This window comes from Theropithecus gelada, chromosome 5 (genome assembly GCF_003255815.1).
Source record: "Theropithecus gelada isolate Dixy chromosome 5, Tgel_1.0, whole genome shotgun sequence".
Taxonomy (NCBI): domain Eukaryota; kingdom Metazoa; phylum Chordata; class Mammalia; order Primates; family Cercopithecidae; genus Theropithecus; species Theropithecus gelada.
Window position 1 is genome coordinate 65,299,662 of NC_037672.1, and position 16,504 is coordinate 65,316,165.

Genomic DNA, 16,504 nt, shown 5'->3' on the forward strand with positions numbered 1-16,504 from the left:
AAAAGCAACCAAGTCAATACTAAGAAGATTTTGCTACTTATTTCTGTGACTAATCATTGCTATTCTCTGCTTAACTTGTAAAAATTTTTACTTATTTTGACATAATTTCAGACTTGCATTAAAATGTTGCAAAATTAGTGTAAAGAATTCTCACATAATCTTTGCCTAGATTTCCTACATGTTAACATTTTATACTTTATTAATGTAAAGCACACAGAGTTGCCTTGGTCCCTCTTGGTCTCTATCTATCCATATATAAAAATGGGAACCCGCAATTCCTTTCCATTGCCCAAAGGGCTTTCGATATACGGTAAAACATTTTCTGGGGATTTTGAAGTCCTCTGTCATATCCTGTTGCTGGATAAATGATACTATTACTTTCTTGGTAAGAACTGCATAAACATTAGCAGTAACCTCAGTGTGAACACTGCTGTAAGCTACGTGGTCTAGAGAACAAAATGCTCTCTAAAATTTCTCATTTTGCAAGTCAATGACTTCAACTTTTAAACATCCTGCCCTTACAACACAAAGAATTGACAAAGACAAAGGGAAAATGTGGGTGTCCTTCAGACTGCAACACTGAAGAATGAATTCGGGAAGGAAGCTTGCACTACTATAGAAGGTCAGTCAGGAGAGAGTTGCTGTGCCTTATTTTTGGCAAAAAAAAGTCAGGTAATCTATCAGGCATTTCATGCTGAAAATTCTTGAACTGTAAGACTGTAGGAGGATTTTTCTGCAGTTTAGAAACATATGGGATCCAGGAATCCATTTGGATATGATAAAAATAATAACTGTAAGTTATTCCAACTCATTGTACTTGGCCTTGTAGCTAAAAATGCACCTATCCCTTTTCTATGAAAAAATAAATTAGTTTTTGTAATATAAATGAAAAACAATTCCCCTGAAGCCAATAAAATTTAATGTATTAGGACATCAGAAAAATACTAGACCAGGTGTCAGGAGATCTGGGCTCTTGCCCTGACTTTGTTATTAACTTGCTGTCTGACCTTATGTGAGTTACTTCCCCTTCTTAGCTAAGCCTTTGCTCATCTAGAAAGTGAGAAGATTAATCAGAGGCTGGATTAACCGCATCTTAATCTAAAATAACTTTAAAAATACAGCAGACACTGAAGAGCTTCTCAAAATGAATGATGACTTAAAACACACACACACACACACACACACACGCACACACATATATTTCAACTCCTTAAAGAGAGATTAGGGTGATAGGAAAATGTTCTTGTGTGAAGCAAGGGAAACAAATATACAAGGTTTTTTTTTGTTTTTGTTTTTGTTTTTTAAACAGTCAGTCAACAAAGATTTACTGAATTGAAGGAGCCTGTAGTCAGGTGGACTAATGCTTGAGTTGCCAAATAGGTCAGGAAAAGTGAGAAAAATTCAACTCTCTCAAGAGAGGAAGAGAGGCTAGAATGTAGCTAAAGCTATCAGCTCTGAGATAAGACAAACCTGGGTTCTAATCCAGTTAAACTGAATACCACTGGCTTTAGCTTTTAGATCTCAGGTAAATTTCTTAATCGCACTGAGTTTCCTTCTCTATAAAAGGCAGATTATAGTTGAACCTATTCACAGGGGTTTTGTGAGATTGAAAATGAGAAAACACAACTGGCCCATAGTAAGAGCTCAAAAAATGTTAAGTCTTATTATCATCATTCATTATTAATAAGTTGATGAAGAGTAGACAGGGTAGGGAGACAAGCCTTTAGAGATCTCTAAAAGGAAGGATGGTAAATGATGAGGGAGATGGGAATGGGCAGGAACCACTGGTGCTGATGAGGCGCCCGGCCCCGAGCTCCCCAGAGAGGTATTGAGTCAATAATTATAGCAGAGTCTGGCCTGAGACTTACCATGGTCACAGCCTGTCGGACCCTGGCCATGGTGGTGAGGAAGGGAGCCATCAGAGCAGTGGCTGTGACCTGAAATAACAGGGGTAAACATAGGCCAAAAAGAAACAGACCTTGCCCACCTGGAAACTATAAAGGAACAAAAAGGAGCAGGTGCACAGCTTGGGCTACAGAGATGAAGTAGATGCAAAATCAAGACATCAACAGCAGAAGCCAGTATATGATAATTTGTTTGCCTCCTTGTCCCCATAGTTATTAGTTCATTCTCACGCTGCTGATAAAGACATACCTGAGACTGGGCAATTTACAAAAGAAAGAGGCTTAATGGACTTACACTTCCACATGGCTGGGGAGAGGCCTCAGAATCATGGCAGAAGGCAAGGAGCAGCAAGTCACGTCTTACATGGATGGAAGCAGGCAAAGAGAGAGAGAGCTTGTGCAGGGGAACTCCTCTTTTTAAAACCTAGATCTCATGAGACTTATTCACTATCATGAGAACAGCATGGGAAAGACTTGCCTCCATGATTCAATTACCTCCCACCGGCTCCCTCCCACAACACGTAGGAATTAAAGGTGAGATTTTGGTGGGCACACAGCCAAACCATATCACCTCTTTAATCCTCATTAACAGGTCCCATGTAATCACTAAACCTTGAAGTTTAGCACTGCTGCCCAGGCTGGAGTGCAGTGGCACAATCTCAGCTCACTGCCACCTCCACCTCCCGGGTTCAAGTGATTCTCCTACTTTAGCCTCCTGAGTAGGAGGCTGGAACTACAGGCACATGCCACCATTACTGGCTAATTTTTTTTTGGTAGAGATTTGAATGGAGACACAGCCAAACCATATCACCATACCTCTCTAATCTTCATTAACAGGTCCCATGTAACCACTAAACCTTGAAGTTCAGCACTGCTGTCCAGGCTGGAGTGCAGTGGTGCAATCTCGGCTCACTGCAACCTCTGTGTCCCAGGTTCAAGTGATTCTCCTACCTCAGCCTCCTGAGTGGGAGGCTGGGACTACAGGCACATGCTACCATGACTGGCTAAATTTTTTTTTTTTTTTTGATAGAGACGGGGTTTCACCGTGTTGGCCAGGCTGGTCTCAAACTCCTGGCCTCAACTGATCCGCCCGCCTTAGCCTTCTAAAGTTGAATCAACTTTTTCTTTTCTTTGTTTTTTTTGAGATGGAGTCTTGCTCTGTCGCCCAGGCTGGAGTGCAGTGGCACAATCTCAGCTCACTGCAACCTCCGCCTCCCGGGTTCAAGCAGTTCTGCTGCCTCAGCCTCCCGAGTAGCTGGGATTACAGGCATGTGCCACCAAGCCTGGCTAATTTTTTGTATTTTTAGTAGAGATGGGGTTTCACCATATTGGCCAGGCTGGTCTTGAACTCCTGACCTTGTGATCTGCCCACCTTGGCTTCCCAAGGTGCTGGAATTACAGGCATGAGCCACCGTGCCTGGCTGAATCAACCTTTTTCTCAGCGCAGGTAGGCAGAGAGCCTGAGGGTTCATGGCTCAGTATCTTAGCAATTCAGCATTCTTGCTGCTAGTCCTTCTCTAATTTTGGACACCAAAGTCCCCAGAAACTAGGCTGCTGCATCTTCAACCAGTTCCTTGAAGATAGGCTGCCTCACTGACTTAGATTCCTGGTTTATCACCTTGTTCCATCCAATGATTAGAAATCCTTCCTAGTGTTCTAAACCCGTCAGGGGCTGGCCCAAATCACACAGTAAGTCTGGGAGTAAGGTTTTAAACCCAGTTATATATGACTTCAGGTACTCAACAAATGCCACTGCTTAATCACATAGCAAAGACCCAGCCTCAATGAAAAAATAAAGTCTCTTTGCATGAGATACCTAGAGGCATTTTATGTATGTATCACTTTAGACCCCAGTGGGCCCAAAATACATTAGGAGAAAGATGAGAAAGAACAAACTGTCATCTTCCTACTGCTGATTCCCACTACTTAGTGAAGAGAGTTTTGGCAGAATCACTCTCAGTAGTACAAATTAGCCCTGGGACTAGGTATTGGCCTTGAGAAGCCAATGGACACCAATGCATGGTGACCTCAGACCAGCACCACGTGACACTAAGGATGGCTCTTCAGTGACTTCATCACCTAACGGTATCTGTCCATGCCTAGCTAGATGCCAAGAAGATTTTCCCACCCAAGAGAAAGAGAAACTGATAAATTCCATAGGCTCCATGGGAAAAAAGATGCCTTTTCCTGTCAAGGAGATGAGGTGTGAGACAATGTTTACTGATAACTTCAGGGGTTCCAGATAGGCCCTCTGGTTTGCTTCTGCCTATAAGCCGAGTTACTTGGGAGGCTGAGGCAGGGGGCTCAAAAAAAATTTTTTTAATTAGCTGGGTGTGGTAGCATCCACCTGTAGTCCCCACTACTCAGAGGCTGAAGTAGGAGAATCACTTGAACCCAGGAGTTCGAGGCCGTAGTGAGCAATGACTGTGTACCACTGCACTCCAGCCTCCAGAGAGATGGTTTATTTTATTTTATTTTATTTTATTTTATTTCATTTTAGATGGAGGGGATGGGAGTGGAGAGAGAGAAGAGGAAATGAGCAGGATGCAGATGGCTAATTCTGGGGCATGCGAATGAGTGCCTGTGGAACTTTCAGTGGAGAGGTGTGGCAAGGAGAGGGACTAGAGGACTGAGGGCTTGGCTGCATATAGAAATTTACGAGTCACAAAACACAGGGCCTTTGAGAGAAAATAAGTGACTTGGGGAGAATGAACAGGGAGACAAAGGAAATAGTTTAAGGACAAGTCTCTGAGAACGGTCAAAATTTAGGGGAGAGGGAGCCTGGGAAAAAGCCCAAGAAAAGCTTCCACAGAAGAGGGAGGAAAACAAGTTAAGTATGGGAGTCTCACAGATTTCTAGTGGGGAGAGTGAGGAGGAGGAGGAAACTGTCAACCACTGCAACGCTGTAAAGAAGTTAGTGTGATGAGGGTAGATGCACGGCCACTGGACTTGGCAACTAGCAAGACCTCGCAATGGCATGATTTAGGATGGGGCTAAAGGTAAACAAGGGATAAGACAGAGGCAGTATGGGCAGATGATTCCTTCAAAAACCTGTTTCTAAAGGGGAGAAGAGGGTGGTAGCTACAAGACTGGAGGGAGCCAGGGAGTGAAAAGGTTTTGTTCCTGCTGTTTTTGTTTTAAATGAGAAGTTTAAGCAAGTGCCTATAAGGCAGAGAGCGTGCACAGGCCCATCTGACGACACAGGACACAGGAGGAGGACTCCTTAAAGACTCAGGAGCAGGCAGGAAGGGATGGGATTCAAACGCTCAGGTGAAGGGTATGAGCTTATGGAGGAGGAAAGTCAGTGCTGTTGAGATAGAAGAAAGGCAGATGCTGGCAAATGTGAAAGCAAGTAGGTAGCACGAAAAGTTGAGGGGACCTCGTGCCCAATGTCCTGTTTTCATGATGAAGCCTAACCTGGAAGAGGGAGAAGTGAGGGAGGGGACACATGGGGTCGGGCTCCAGGGACGGGGTACATGAGGACTAGAAGAGTTGAAACTGATATTTAAAAATATCCAATTATCCTTATCACTATACATTATTTGTATTGAAACATCGTTATGTACTCCATAAATATGTAAAATTAAATGTCCATTTAAGAAAATTAAAAATTAAACAAATTTTAAACAGACATTTTAAAGAAATAATGACCAAGATACTGTATCTGCCCTTAAGGAGCTTATATTCTGTGGGAAAGACCAAATGAAGTAATTCCTACAGTACAGATAAAATAAGTGCTTTAGAAAGTAGGCCCAATACTTGCAACACGAAGACAGCAAACTCAACTTCGGGGCTTTTTCTTTGGAGGAGGTTGGAGAGGTAACTATTTATTTGCCCTGGGTAGAGTATCAGGTTTCATCACAGTGCTAATAGATTAAGAACAAGATGATTCAGGCGGGGAGAAAGCAAATCAAAAGGCCCTGAAAAAAACAAAAACACGAAAAAAAAAACCCTACTTTTCTTTTAGATGCAGAACATATGTTAGGAGAAGGCTTCCGAGATAAATCTTCGTTTTATAAGATTCTTCCATAATGTACAGATAGGAGTTAAGTGATGAAATAAGGGGAGAATTGAAAAGGATGACCAAAAATAGCCCACCAGTGTATATCAGTACAACCTGAATGAAGGCCAACTTGGTGACATCTAGCAAATGATTTTTAAAATAACATATCCATCAAAAGATTGGAAGACAACCTAAATGCCCATTAGCAGCAGGCTAGTTAACTCAGTGTGGTACATCCATATAATGGCTGTTAAAAAGGATGAAGTATCTCTATACATACTGACATGGAAATACCTCCAAATATATTAAGTTACACTAGTAAAATGCAGAATTACATGTACAGTCTGCTACAGTATGTGGGGGAAAACATAATCACATGTTAATTACATATTAATGTAAAGAGTATTTTTGGAAGGACACTTAAGAAACTAGATACAATGACTGCCTCTGGGAAGGAAAACTGATTTTCACTGTATTTCATTTTGTAACTTTTCAAATTTTATACTATATGCATGTATTACCTATTGAAAAGCAAAGTATTTTTAAAATAGTCTCTCATTTTGAAAATATAATTCACTGTAGCTTGATAGTTTTAAAAAAAAAGTTAAACAGCTATTTATGGACTTTTTCAATGATGGGAAACATTTAATAAGCATTCCTAAAGAGCATGGCATGCTAATTTTACATTTTGGGATCACTTTGATCTTTAAGAACATAAAGAAATATTTTCCTAAAGTACATCACATCATGAGCATATCAGTAAGTCAGAAGATGGTTTAATTTTAAAATTTAGCCAACTAAGTTTTGTGTGTGGGTGTAATTCAAACAAAGCCCTTTTGTTGCATTCCTAACCACAAACAAGGAAGCTTCACTGCGTGGGATGGGTAGGCTGATGAAACTGGAATTCGCAAGTGACATGATGTCCTTCTTAGATGATTTTGCCCTAACACAGAGAGATTTGGGAATGCAAAACAAGTTTCTGAGCAATCTACAGTAAGTTCAGTATTTTAAGCAGCATTCACTCATCACCTATGTGCCTTCAACCTTGTTAAATTATAGTTGGAGCTCTGCAAGGTCACGGATGGCCTAAGAGTTTGTAATTTTTGGGGGGAGGCTCAGATGCAAGAAAAACTGTTAAACAAAGTTAGAGCATCATTCATTCACTCAAAAAATATTTGAGTGCCTACTGAGTGCCAACCACCATTCTAGGCACTTGACGAGTATTTTCTCACTTAGCCTTTATATTATCTTTATGATTCAGGGCTATTAATGAGGAAAGTGAGGTAAATATAGAATAAACAACGTGTTCACTATCACAAATGTAGTGAGCAGCACAGCTACCAAAGACAGGCATCTGTCTCCAGAGCCTGTGCTTTTTTTTTTTTTTTTTTTTTTTTTTGAGACAGAGTCTTGCTCTGATGCCCAGGCTGGAGTACAGTGGTGCGATCTTGGCTCACTGCAAGCTCTGCCTCCTGGGTTCACACTGTTCTCCTGCCTCAGCCTCCTGAGTAGCTGAGACTACAGGCGCCCGCCACCATGCCTGGCTATTTTTTGGTATTTTTTTTAGTAGAGATGGGGTTTCACCATGTTAGCCAGGATGGTCTTGATCTCCTGACCTCGTGATCCACCCGCCTCGGCCTCCCAAACTGCCGGGATTACAGGCGTGAGCCACCCACCGCGCCTGGCCCAGAGCCTGTGCTTTTAGTTTGCAAGTAAGGAGCACTATGCAATGAGGTGGGAGAGGCAGAGGAGCGAGACAGGGAGTAAGCAAGTAAGCAAATAAAACAAGATATTCTCATACAGGTATAAGGGTTCTGAAGGAAATAAAACTGGGTAATGTGAGAGTGTAATGGAAAGTCCCCGTTTAAGTCAGAGACAGCCTCTATGAGCGAGTGACATTCAAGCCAAGACCTAAATGATAAGAAATAATTAACCATGCAAAGAGCTGGGAGAAGAATATATAGCTCCAAAGGAAAAATGAATGCAAAATCCTTGAGAGGAAGAATGAGTTTGGGTTTTTAAAGAATACAACAGAGTATAGCCAGAGCCTTGTGAGTGAAGAGCAGATGGTATAAAATTCAGAACATATTCGGTCACCGAGGCTGTAGAGGCATTTTGGATACAAGCACCAAAAGCTCACGTGAATGGGGTCTGAAATCAGCCAGAAGGCTTAGTAGTACAGTGGGACTTCAGATGACCTTGAAAGATTGGTATGCTTTGCATAAATGGAGAAAGTGACAACTATAAGTTGGAAAATAAAAAATTCTAAGAACTGGTTGATGCTGTTCTTTAACGAACTGTTATGACAGATGTTGCATAGGCTCTTCTGGGTGCAGTGTTATAAAACTCTGCCAGTTACCCACTGGACCTGAGTCAAGTGTATAAGAATACAAAATATATTCAGACTACCAGTACCACAAAAAAAAAGTTACCATATTTCTTAAACCCCTTACTAACCCATCAACCTTTCCATCCATTATTGTTTAGTGCACAATACTATGAGACAAAGTCCATCATAATAAAGTTCTAATCGAACGCCCCCATAGCCCCCAAAAAAGAAACAAAATACCTCAATATATTCTGCAAATTAGGTCAATTAAATTAAAATTTCAAATATTTGAATTGTAGATCTTTATCATATTCTTATTGCACACTGTGCTTAGCTGGGGATACAGCGTTGTTTTTTTAAAATTTATTTTAGGTTCAGGGGTACATGTGCAGGTTTGTTATATAGGCAAGCTTGTGTCATGGGCTGGGGGGTGTTGTATAGATTATTTCATCACCCAGGTACTAAGCCTAGTACCCAATAGTTATTTTTTCTGATCCTCTCCCTCCTCCCAGTGCTTCCCTCAAGTAGGACCCAGTGTGTATTGTTCCCTTCTTTTTTTTTTTTTTTTTTTTTGAGACGGAGTCTCGCTCTGTCGCCCAGGCTGGAGTGCAGTGGCCGGATCTCAGCTCACTGCAAGCTCTGCCTTCTGGGTTTACGCCATTCTCCTGCCTCAGCCTCCCGAGTAGCTGGGACTACAGGCGCCCACCACCTCACCCGGCTAGTTTATTGTATTTTTTAGTAGAGACGGAGTTTCACCGTGTTAGCCAGGATGGTCTCGATCTCCTGACCTCGTGATCCGCCCGTCTCGGCCTCCCAAAGTGCTGGGATTACAGGCTTGAGCCACCGCGCCCGGCCGTATTGTTCCCTTCTATATGTCCATGTTTTCTCATCATTTAGCTCCCACTTATGAAAACATGCAGAATTTGGTTTTCTGTTCCTGCGTTAGTTTGCTAAGGATAATAGCCTCCAGCTCCATTCATGTTCCTGCAAAAGACATGATCTCATTCTTTTTTATGGCCGCATACTATTCCATGGTGTATAGGTAGCATATTTTCTTTATCCAATCGCCGTTGATGGCCCTTTAGGATGATTCCATGTCTTTGCTATCGTGAATAGTAAAGCATTGTTTTTAAAGATTCTTTTTACATGCCACTGCTGTTTTTCCCCATTTTTCCTCATCTATTTTTAAAATTATGAAATCTTTTTTTGAGACAGGGTCTCAATCTGTCACCCAAGCTGGAGTGCAGTGGCATGATCATAGCTTACTGCAGCCTTGAACTCTTGGGCTCAAACAATCCTCCCACCTCAGCCTCCTGAGTAGCTAGGACTATAGCATGTACCCCTATGCCTAGCTTATGAAACATTTTAAACATATATAAATGTATCTGGATTAATATAAATAACCATGTATGCATCATCGAAATTTATAAAATTTATAAAGTCTTCATATTTTCCCCATATTTACTTCTGGTATTCCTCCTCCACCATACCCATTTCTCTTGCCCCCACAAGCTAACCACTGTAGTTAATTTCTTAAGTATCTTTCCAGTGTTCTGTTATCCAAATACAGGCAAACATGAACATATAATCTCATTTCACTCCTTTCCCAAAAGAAACTTCATGGTGTGTTCTATCCCTTGCTTTTTGTATTCAACAATACATATTCAGCTGGGCATCGTAGCTCATGCCTGTAGTCCCAGCTACTTGAAAGTCTGAGGTGGTAGATTGCTTGAGCCCAGGAGTTTGTGATCAGCCTGGGCAAAACTGAGACCCCCTTCTCAAATAAAAGCCCCCAAACATATCGAAGATCATTCTCCATCAGTATTTACAGAGCTTCCTCATACCTTTATTTCCTTTCAGCTACCTAGTACTTCACTATATGCATATATCATATTTGTTTAACCAGACCCCTTTTGTAGACACTTTTTCATGTCTAGTCTTTTGCTATTACAAATAATGCTGCAATGAATGATCATGTCCATATAATGTTTTCTATGTATATTGAAATGTCTGCAGAAATTCTTAAAAGTAGAATTGCTGGCTTAAAGGGTAAATGCACTTGCAATTTTGATAATTACTGCTAAATTGACCCCTTTCACATTTTAAAAAGGAAATAAACTCAATATGAACAATTAAAGGTCACCATAGAAATAATTCAGGGGGAGGCTGGGCATGGTGGCTCAGGCCTGTAATCTCAGCACTTTGGGAGGCTGAGGTGGGTGGATTACGAGGTCAGGAGTTCAAGACCAGCCTAACCAACATGGTGAAACCCCGTCTCTATTAAAAATACAAAAATTGCCGGGTGTGGTGGCACATGCCTGTAATCCCAGCTACTCAGAAGGCTGAGGCAGGAGAATCGCTTGACCCTGGGAGGCGAGGTTGCGGTAAGCCAAGATTGTGCCACTGCACTCCAGCCTGGGCAACAGAGCGAGACTCTGTCTCAAAAAAAAAAAAAAAAAAAAGGAAAGAAAAGAAAAAGAAAGAATTCAGAGAGAAATTATATCTTCTTTGGTATAGAATAACAGAAGATGCATATTTGAACAACATCACTTTTTAGGCATTTCCTGTTTATAGGAAAATGACAGGCCCCAAATACTACTGATAAAAACATACAGGAATGGAAAACTGGGACCAGGTCAAACAACACTGAGCTGCACTCATAACATTGTTTCATTCATAGATCCGGATGGTGTTGAGATGTTTATAATATGTTCACAGGAGACAGAAAAGGCCTCACGAAGTTTTAAGAGTTGAAACAAACAAGGATCTTTCAAAACACGAAAAAAGGTGGCCATTGTCCTTCAACACTCCATTAGCAAAGACATTATTTTTGAGAAATCCTTTAGCCCTCCACAGCATCCCTAATCCCTTGTTTCTTTTCTTTTCTTTTTTTTTTTTTTTTTTTTTTGAGACAGAGTCTTGCTCTGTCGCCCAGGCTAGAGTGCAATGGTACGATCTTGGCTCACTGTAACCTCTCCCTCTCAAGTTCAAGCGATTCTCCTGGCTCAGCCTCCTGAGTAGCTGGGATTACAGGCACATGTCACCATGCCCAGCTAATTTTTGTATTTTTAGTAGAGACGGGGTTTCACCATGTCGGTCAGACTGGTCTTGAACTCCTGACCTCGTGATCCACCTGCCTTGGCCTCCTAAAGTGCTGGGATTACAGGCCTGAGCCACCACACCCAGCCAACTCCTTGTTTCTATAACTACTTCCAGGCTCCTCAAGGCTATCCCTCAGAACTTTTGGATTCACACACACAAAAAAAAAAAACCCGAAAAAACACTTTTCCAAGGCTTTTTGTAATTGCCTTATTAATATCTGTGTCTTTAAAAAGTGGTTCAGTAGGTAGAAAGGTATGCATTAGGTAATACCATCTCATAGCAACACACAGTCCCTTCTGAAAAGAAAAGATTTTTAAATGTCACATCCTGATATTATGTCCTGGGGACTTTTGGCTTTGACAGCTGAATCACCAGTAAGTGTGAAGTCTGCTAATATGCAGACATAACGCTGTAACGCCAAAACTGGCATAAAAGATACAGCCCCTTTTCTTGTATCCTACTTTACCCCATTCCACCATGTCTGTCCCAATATCCCCTTCACTACTAGTTATCTCCTCCCCATCTTCCATTCTGAAACAGTTTTTAAAGATTAAATTTTATTGATTACTGCATGAAAACACTACTGTAAAAGAGAGGGGCTAGCAATAGGGGTGGGTGTTTTTCATTCAATTGCTGGGGGGTAATAAGTTGAAATGTTCTTTTTCCCAATATTCCCCTCTTTATATCCCCTTTGTCAGCAATGACACACACAGAGAATCAGAATATTCAACTGTCCTTCCTACATGTCAACATCTGCATAAAAATCAAGCAGAATTTGATGCAAACATTGTAATATCTATGATGTGTAGTAGCATTCATCTTTGTCTTTTATTAACTTACAAACTGAATTACAAAAGAATAGCACAGCATAAATAGAATAGCACAACTTCTAATTACCAATAAATAATTTCTGTTTCTCAACTCTCATTTGGAGCTGGGCATTTTATTTGTTGGAGGAAGGAAGGATGGTTTCTACCAATTTCTCCAGACATCAGAGATTATGATTTTAGAATTTTCTTCCATACTGTTTCTCTGTGCCATAGTATATGTTGCTAAAACTTAGGAGAAATCACTTCCATGGTGGTGTATTATTTTCCACAGATGGGCACATGCAAACACCCCCAAGACTGTCATGGATCTCAGAGAGGCTCAGATAGCTGCAGAGGGCTAGAAATATTGTGTGTGCCCCTGAATTACTATTGCTTTTTAGGGAGAAGATGTCTGGGAGCTTTCCCAGAAGACTCCTGCTGGCAGACAAATGAGGAGCAGCTCAGCAGGGTGCAGGAAAAGGTGTAGAGCTTCTCCCCTCTATCCAGCAGATGGTGAGGCTGAGTGCCAGGAGAAGGCTACCCCTAAGCAGGAAACCTTCCTCCTTAATGAGAAATCCATAAAAGATTGCTCTTTGAGAGTTTAAAGGAGTCCAAATACCAACCAATATATTTCAAAATTAAGCTAATTTTTATACAATGCCAAAGAATAAATTAAATTGCACTTGTCAAAACAAATGAAGAAAGGGTTGTGTTTTTTGCATTTGTGTGTAGGGGGCAGAAGCCTTACCTTTTGGTGGTGATTTATTCTAAACACCACTCCATTAAACAAAAACAAATCCCTCCCGGACCTCTAACACCAAATAAACTGAATTCTCTTTTGGAGTAAGTCTGATGCCTTGTGTTATATTTTTCACTTCTCTATTTTGCCTTGTGTTATATTTTTCACTTCTCTATTTCACTGTCTTCCTCTTCATTTAAAGGAAAAGGCAACAAGTAAGAAATTAAAGTCAATAAGAAAACAAAGGAAAAGACAGAAGGCATTAATTTTAGTTAAAAATGTTAAACAGTGCTCAAAAGAATCTATATTTTCAAATCATACTGGCCAAGAAACTTCATTGTAATAAACTTTCCAAATGTTACTGGAACCGAAATAAAAAGAATAGTGAAGGTTTTAAGGCAAAGCAGCTGAAAATGTAAAAGACTTTAACACTTGCTCCAGCTCAATTCCTACCAACCAATATTTCCACGATAAATTTTATAATAGAGGAGAGTTTAACTACCACCGCTCACACAGAAGCTGACACTTGGGGAGAATAAAAGTCAGAAGAACGTTCTCTCTTACTCACTTTCAGATGAAAGAATGCCAAATAAAACTGGAAAAACCAGCCCTGTAATATCTATATATAGATGAGCAAATTTTGTAATATAAGCAGTTCATATTGTCTTTTTTATCTTTTACATGGTGTAATAATAAAATGAATGCCCATAATAATAAAATAAATACTCAAGTCAGCTAGAGAGCTAGAACATTACCATGACTGTTGCATCCACCTGTTTTTTTCCATGTCCTATTTTAAGTAAAGGCATCTCTAGAAGCAAGCGCTGGCATTTAGCATAATTCTGGAGGAAAATTTCAAGTCAAGATTATAGATGGATAAAAGTTGAATTTGAATTACAAGAGAACATATAATGAAGTATTTAAATCTTCAATTGTGATGGAGTTAAATAATGTACAATTGGCAATCTCAAGCAATACTTCTTTTCATATATGACTATAATCTCAAAGTTGAATGAGAAGACTATACCTTTTCTTCGAAATTTAGAATATACACATAGGTTCCTTTTGTCTTCTTTTTTTAAAAAAATAGACTTAAAAAAAATTTTTTTAGAGCAGTTTTAGGTTCACATCAAAGCTGAGTGGAAGTTACAGAGATTTCCTTTCCCGTACTCCCACCCCACACATCCATGCTGGACACGGCGGAGGAAAGAATCTTTGTGCCTGAGGATATCTGAATAAAAAACCTCCAAAACTGAAAGGCAAGGAGAAAAAAAGACAGAGAAAATTCCAGAACAGAATATGCAAGAACTGAGAGACAACTACAAAAGGGGTAACATACACGTAATGGAAATACCAGAATGAAAAGAAAGAGAGAAAAGAAGAAAAGAAATTCTTGAGACAATAATGACTGAGAATCTCCCCAGATTACTGTCAGACACCAAACCACAGATCCAGGAAGCTCCAAGAACACAAAGCAAGATAAATACCAGAAAAACTACACCTAGGTATGTCAGTTTCAAACTACAGAAAACCAAAGATAAAGCCCAAAAGCCTGAAAGAAGCCAGATGGGAAAAGCACGTCACCTATAGGGGAGCAAAGATGAGAATTACATCTGACTTCTCCTCAGAAACCATGCAAGCAAGAAGAGAGTGGAGTAAAAGATCAAAAGTGTTGAAAGGAAAAAAAACAACAAACAAAGAAAAAACACCAACATAGATTCTGGATCCTGTGAAATTATTCTTCAAAAGTGATGAAAGAAGTAAAGTCTCTCAGGTAAACAAAAATTGAGGGAATTTGTTGCCAATAGACTTGCCTTGCAAGAAATATTAAAAATTCTTTAGAGAAAAGGAAAAATGATATAGATCAGAAACTTAGATCTATGTAAAAAAAAAAAAGAAGAGCATCAGCGAAGGAATAAGTGAAGGTCAAATAAAATAAAAACTTCCCTTTCTTTATACAAATGTTGGCAATGAGAATAGAGAACTTGGCTACTAGTACATAGGTATATAACCACTCCCATAAGAAACAGCAATGATTACTCTGAAATTCCCCAGGGAAATGAGGAAGCAAAACTATGAAGTACACAGCACAAAGCACTTGTTAATTTGAATGCGATAAAACGTCAGTCTAGATATATACATCATAAAAAATAGGGCAACTGTATTTATACATAGGAGAATGAGAATTCCCGAACAGAAATATTAATAGTACACCAAATCATGTGAGATATTCAGATAATGAGAATATTCATAACAATTTAGAGAAACTGGTTTAAACTTAACAGGCAGTTGGTTATGTTTCTTTATAAACAGATACAGCACAACATCAAAAAGACAGCTGTTAAAGCCTTGTCAGTGGAGGATCCTGCAATGAAAGATTCTGAATCGCATTCTAACACAGTACTGAACTCACCTTGTGGCAAATAGAAACATCCCAGATAGCAACCCTCTGGCCAATTGGATGTCATATTCAGGCGTGGAATAAAAAGCCATTCCGCCCTGCTACTGCTGTTTCTGCTCCCCCCAGCACGGTAAAAGCCTTGCAACAACTACATGTGCCTCCAGTTGGACAGCCTGAACCGCCTTGAACTTGCCCAGCTCAGTGCAAGTGGGAGGGACTCTCCATGCCAGTCCCCTCTGTAAATTGGCCAATTAAAATTCAATTCCTGCTCTGTAAGAGGGAAGAAGAGAAGGTGACCCTTAATAACTCCCTAAGAAGAGCTGGCATCTTGGACAATAGCCTATAGCTTAGAAATGCTGGAATTCTATTTTGTGGGCAAGAGGAGGAGGGAAGCAAGGAAAATCATCTGATAGAATGCATCAAACTGAAATCAGGAAGTCTCCTTAAATGATCTTCTCTCCTAAACACATGCCCTCCTCCACATGCAAAAATGCACTGTCTACAAAAGCGCTAATTGCTTTAAGCCTCCCATAGTTAGGGAGTTGACTGAAGCAGTGGTTCTATAACAGCATCTCACTGCATCTTCCTAAGGTGTACTGTCATGAAAACACTAAGTCAGCAGCACAGGGACAGAACTCACTGCCAAGGGATAGCACCAGCAGAACTAACCTTGCTGTTCAATTAAGAATGAATTAGAGGAGTCAGATTCTGAGCTTCTATTATCCATTCATCTTGATTTACTTTATGAAGCACATAGCATGGTGATCTGAGATCCCCATATAAGGGTAAATGCTTAATAATTACATCAGACTATTTTTATAATGACTTGCGGGGGAAGGTGAGGAAGGAATGAGAAGTTTATGGAGAAAAGCATCGGCTTGGAAAATCTTCAGTTTCAAGCTAGAACATTATGTCTCCTTTACCAACTCATTGAGCTACCCTAGCCCAAGTCTTGATAGATTTACAGAGAAGTTTCTGCCAAGATAAGTTAGATCATAAGAATTCCTATTGACAGATAAGAGAGAATGCAGGGATCTAAGCAGGAAAGGAAGGGTGGGATTGAATCTGTGAGAATATTAAGCCCTGGACCACTAAAAGTGTCTCTCTCTGTTTAACTTGGTTGTTTCACTGGCTCCTATATATACCTGGGAAATTAGCCTCTGTCTTTTCTTTTTTCTTATAGATAAGTGAGAAGATCCTTCCTGGCTATTTTCTCC

The 16,504-nt window shown here is 40.2% G+C and overlaps 1 protein-coding gene across 1 annotated transcript in view; it reads right to left on the reverse strand.

Annotated features, from left to right (window-relative positions):
* SHROOM3 (shroom family member 3) overlaps positions 1 to 16,504 on the reverse strand; it is a 355,466-nt gene that overhangs the window by 51,522 nt on the left and 287,440 nt on the right. The gene's annotated exons all lie outside the window — the stretch shown is intronic.